This window comes from Lissotriton vulgaris, chromosome 1_1, assembly GCF_964263255.1.
Source record: "Lissotriton vulgaris chromosome 1_1, aLisVul1.2, whole genome shotgun sequence".
In the NCBI taxonomy this organism is placed as follows: Eukaryota; Metazoa; Chordata; class Amphibia; order Caudata; family Salamandridae; genus Lissotriton; species Lissotriton vulgaris.
The window spans coordinates 1,490,717,971-1,490,723,970 of NC_141685.1; positions in this window are offsets into that span (position 1 = coordinate 1,490,717,971).

Here is a 6,000-nt window from a genome sequence, read left to right on the forward strand (position 1 = left end):
GTTCCAGCCCATTTGGGCCCCATAGGTCTTTGACTTGCGATATTCCGATCAGGCCCCAGTTTCTAAACCCTTTGGTTCGTCTGAGAGAGCCGAGCCGTTCCGAAGCCCAGGACGGGGTTGCTAGGGTAAGTTTTTCCGCCCATCCCAATTTCTTCTGTACGATGTGCCATAGCTGGAGCGAGTGTTTGGTAGGTCCCGTTAGGCGGTATCTACCTGGGCGCGTGTAAAGGGCCACCTCATAATTTCCCCCCGGAAGGAGCCACTTATCCATTTCGTACCCAGGGTCATTCCCCGTACAGTATGTGCCCTGGTTGATGGCCGAGAGGTGCCCCGCCCAATAGTATTTCCGGATGTCAGGGAGCGCTATTCCCCCGTCAAACCAACCCAGCGTCAGTTTTTGCAGGAAGATGCGGGGCAGGCCAGTCCAGAGCAGATCCCTCTGGGTTGTCTCGATTGTGGCGAAGTACTTCTGAGGCACCAGGTCCGGGTAGTTTTGGAGAGTGTGCAGGATCCTTGGCAGCGCCATCACTTTAAACAGCGCAGCCCGTCCCAGAAGGGACAGAGGGAGGGTTTTCCATGTGGCCGTGTCTCTTTGAAGCTGGTGCAAGGGCGGCAAAAGGTTCCTCTCAACACAGACAGTCAGGTCCTTGGTGATAAAAACCCCCAGATATGTGAAAACCCTAATCAGCTATTTTGATCGGGCATTCGCTCGGAATTAGAGTGGGTTCACCATGCAGGACGTAAAGGAGGGATTTGCCCCAGTTAATACTATAACCGGAGTATTCGCTGAACTTAGTGAAAATGTCCAGCACCCTTACAATGGATTTACCCGGCTTTGTAAGATAGAGGAGAATGTCGTCCGCGTATAGCAAAATCCTGTCCTCCCAACCCTCCGCCCATCGTATCCCCGTCAGGGACGAAGCCTGACTAATCCAAGCCGCAAGCAGCTTCTGGGAGAGAGCGTAAAGTAGAGGTGAGAGGAGGCACCCCTGTTGTGTCCTTCTCTCACGCACGAAGACTTCCGAAACCTTATTATTGACTACCATCTGCGCTAGCGGTTCCGCATATAGAAGACGCACCCAGCTCACAAATTCCGGGCCAAATCCCAGCGTCCGTAGAACGGCCAACATGTACGGCCATTCCAGGGTATCAAACGCCATTGCCGCGTCCAACGACACCAATACCGCGTCTTCGTGGAGCAGATGACTTCTACCCAACACTCCGTGAAGCCAGCGCAAGTTACGCGCCGTATTGCGGTGGGCATGAAGCCCGACAAATCGGGGTGTGCCAGTGTCTGGAGGACGGGTTTAAGCCTGTTGGCCAGCAGTTTGGCTAGGATTTTCGGCTCCGCATTGAGCAATGAGATCAGCCTATAAGAGGCACACAACTCTTTAGGTTTCCCCTCCTTGGGGGTACTCACAATCGTTGCTACGCGCTGGTCTTTTGGTAGTGCCCCCTGCCCCCTACTATCATTAAACATCCGCAGGAGGGTTGCTCCGATATTTTCTGGTTTAAGCTTGTAAAGCTCCACCGGTATGCCATTTGGTCCGAGGGCTTTCCCAGAACGGAGATCATGAATGGCCTTAATTAATTCGTCCACCCTTATAGGTGCCTCAAGCGTCTCCCGCTGTTAGGCAGTTAAAGTGGGGAGTGTGATGTCATCAGGATGGCTCAGTAAAGTCATCGACTCCTCTTCCGATCGTTCGGACTTCCTCATGTAGACCCGTCGGTAATGAGCCGCAAATCCCTTAAAAATTTTGCGCGGTTCCGTAATAAAGGCCGCTAAGTCTGTCTTGAGTTCCGCTACCACTCTCTGTGCTTGTTGTTTCTTGTCTGCTACAGAAAACAAGGGATTGCACTAGGGGCCTTGGGTAATACTCTATTTTAAGGGACAGTGGTCCCTAGCTTAATCTAAATCGTATAACGATAGACAAACACGAAATACCATGAATGTCCTTTGTCCCGGCTGGGCAGGATTTTTTATTATTTTCAAAATCTTTAAAAAATTTCTCAGCATGAATTCAACATACAATGACAAGTGAGCACAAGACAAAACAAGAAGAAAAGTTAAATACAAAAGGACGTGCAAGGTGGTCTGTATTAATATTCAATTACACAGACTTAATTCTATTTCAAACACACCATTGTAGAAACATTTTTTTGTACATATGGTGCTCATTGGTCGACGGCGTTTCAATGCCACACTTTAAATACAGGGCATCATCATCAGGACAGAAATATGAAACATGTTTGTCTTATCATTTTTTCAAAACATTTGCATAAATTGTCATTTTCTGGTGTACAGATAGTACAACCCTAATGGGATTAAAATCCAGGGGCCGCTATAGGGTCGCTGAAGTGCTTTATGCCGTTTAACGTAGTAATCGGCTTTTCGCGTATGTTCCATGCGTGGCAAGGGAAGGATGCAGTGTTGTTCAGTAATATTACCACATATAGGTGGACAAAGCAGAACCCTAGTAAATACAGACCTCCACTTGAATTTTAACGTGCTAATTTGTTTAGCCCATTTGCAAAATACGTGCTTAAATAGTTGCGGGGATATCGAGCAATATGTCCCAGGCGGGGGTCTTGCCAGCCATCTAGCTGTTGTTCTTTGAATCCCTGAATTTTGTCATCGTCCTGCCGCGTTTATTTCTACTCTTTGTAGAGGGGGACTTTAACGCTGTGGTGTCAGGGAAATGGACAGGCACCCGGCCAGAGATATTGGTACAGGACAACAAAGGCTCCCCAATCTTATGGAGGCATTTGGTCTAGTGGACCTCTGGCGTCTCAAAGACCCTACTCAAGAGCAATACACCATTTTCTCAGGCCCACATCACACGTTCTCACAAATTAACTACTTACTAGCACCAATGTACCAGGATGTCACAATCCGGGAGGTCGCCTATCTGGCACGCGGAATATCGGATCACTCCCCATTATGGGCACAAGTAACCATAGGTAGTCATAGGGTGGGATGTGTGGCACCGATAAATGCCTGGTATATCAAGGGCGAAGAAACGAAAAAGAGACTGTCACAAGTTATCGATAATTAATTCGGGAAAAACGAGAGCTCGGTTGACTCGCCGTTGGTATTGTGGGAGGCCTTCAAAACGGTGCTGAAGGGTGAGGCCCTGTCTGTTATCATGGGTTACCGTAAGGAGCGGGAAGTCCAGATTGCAGCAGTAGAAACAGATCTGCTGGCGCTTGATGGCGCCGCGCAGGAGGGTGAGGACCAAGAGGCGATTCACCAACTTCAACTTAAAACGGCGGAGTATAAGGCCCTGGCCACGGACGCGGCCAAGACACTGGCACGACCAGGGGACAAAGCGGGCAAGCTCATAGCCTGGCTAGACAAGAAACAACATATTTTAAGGAACAGTGGTCCCTAGCTTAATCTAAATCGTATAACGATAGACAAACACGAAATAGCATGAATGAAAGCTGCAATCTCCCCAGATCAAGGTAGGACTGTGTTTGGAGTCCTGGTGGAATGTAGACCGTCACCAGATTGAGCCGGCGACCCTCCCGTTTCTCTGAGATAGCCACAAAGCGCCCCAGGGGATCCACCTTCGTGTGGTCAATTGTGATTGGAAAGTTGCGTCGTAGAAGGATACCCACTCCTCTGGACCCAGATGTAAAGCCTGCATGTGCGGTCAGGGTGTATCCCCATCTATTAAGAGCATAACAGGTGTTACCCATCAGGTGGGTCTCCTGCAAGAGAACAACGTCGGGGAGGTGCCATTTTATAAACTGTAACACTATACTCCTTTTAAGTTTGTCCCCCAGCCCGTTGACATTCCAGCTGACCATCTTCAAGTTTTTATCCCATTTCATTGTCCGTCATATGTGTGCGTACCATGCCGTCCCTGTGATCCCCGAACCCATGTCTCAGCCCCACTAGCATACCACGGTGTGACCTCCCCAAACTGCCACCCCCATCCCACAACTGCTTCCCCAACTCCCCATCCCCAAAAATAGTTTTTCCCCCCAGCCTCCACAACCCCCTCCCTGCTTCCCTGCTCTGTAGGATTTGAACTACCACATCCCCAATTATCAGAGCGCCTTTCGCCCAATCCCAACCTGGGAGTGAGGAAGCCTCCCCCTCCTGAAAAACTAAAGGGGAAGAGTGCACCGGCCCCAGCTCCAGCCGCCGCCCATGCCTGCCCCCAATGCACAACATTCCTTCACCCAAGTATACACTCCTAAAAAGTTTGATCGCAGTCACATCAGTTTGTGTGCTGCCACTGGCACTTCGATGTAGCAAACCCCCGGAGTTCCGTACCAGCCCTCAGGTTGGTGGGGCTCACTCTCCCACCTGATACGAGAGTCATCGTTCCCCCCTCCCCCCCCCCTGGTTTCCCATCCGCCAATTGGGAGAGGCCCATAGTTCTGACTTTCAATACTTTATACATTACAGTTCGTCGAGGTCCATATCTCGTGCCTGCATCCACTAGCGGCCATCCGTGTCCCGGAGAGACCCCCACTTGGGGCTGGCCGACCTTGACCGCCAGGAGCGCTGACTCTGGACGTCCGCTTCAGATCTCCCGGCTGTAGATCCTGGCGAGGCGTCCTGATTGTCTCGCTAACCTTCAACCTCTGTCCGGTCCCGTGCTCGCGATGACTCCCTCTCACGCTAGTCCTGCACTTCTGATGGCGCGGTGCAGAACAGGGATTTTCCCCCTGCGATGACCTTCAGTTTGGCAGGAAATAATATCATGTATTTGAGTCCCCTTTCTCGGAGTGCTGCCTTCACGCCCGCAAAGGAGCGCCTTTCCTGTTGGAATTGAAGCATGAAATCCGGGAAGAATCAGATTGTAGCGTTCTCATACTGCAAGTCACCCATCTGCCTAGCCGCCTGGAGGATAGCGTCCCTATCCCTGTAGTTCAGGATTTTCGCAATGATTGTCCTGGGCGGCGCACCCAGCTTGGGTTATGGCACGGTGGGCGCGTTCTATAGCGAAGATATTGGACAGGCGTTTAGGCTTGAGGTGGGCGAGGATAAGGTCTTACAGAAAAAGTTCCACGCTGAGCCCCTCCATTCCTTCTGGCACTCCCACCACGCGTATGTTATTTCTGCGGGCTCTCCCTTCCTGATCCTCCAGCTTGAGGGCTATTTGCCGGTGCTGGTGTACCGGTTCACTCACGCATTTTTCCAGCGTCTTCGGGGAGGTCTGGAGCTCCCGTATATCGGACTAATTTGCTTTGGCCTTTTCCGTGGTCTTGCCGAGGTCCGCTGGGAGAAGGTTGACCTAAATTGAGATTTTATCCATTTTCGTCTCCAAGTTAGTACCCAGTGTTTGTATCGCCGTCAAAATGGAGGCCAGAGATGGCTCTTTCTGGCCTGCTTGGTCTTCGGATAAACTCCCTGCCTGGGCCTGCCCCACAGGGACTGCGTATTTGTCCAGCTTGTTTGTCTGGGCGGCCACATTGTTTTTCGGCTTCATGATGCCGACCCGTACGCACAGAGATTTGAGTTGTGGGCCTCACCCCTCCCCGTTTCAGTCATGATTTAGCAAGGCGGCTGGACCCCACTTCCAGGTCGGTGACCCCCTCTGGCTAACAGGGATATGCCTCGTGGATCCTTGTCCTGTCTCTCTCGTGCCGGGTTCGGGAGGCGGTGCGCTGTCTCCGCTGTGTCTGGGGTCTCCCCCGCTGCCTCCTTTAGGCTTTCCCTGTGTCCGGTGCAGCCCCGGTCAGCCCTTACGGAACTCGGGCGCCTTCCACCCCCTTCGCTGCCTTCTGGTGTCTCCTTGGCTCCACTCTCGGGTCACCTTCCCAACGGTCGGTCTCACCTTGTGTTACCCTCCTGTTGGGCAGCGTAGCAGCGCTCCAAGGTCAAGTCACAGAATGGCCCATGGAGCCTTGCGGGCCCAGGCGCACAGTGCCACCGGGCCTATGTCGCAGTCTGACGCCTGCGCTCACGCCTCCATCTCCGGGGGGCCATTCTCGGTTATGACCGTTTACGCCCCAGCCTTCGAGGGTCGCCTCCTCGGTGGT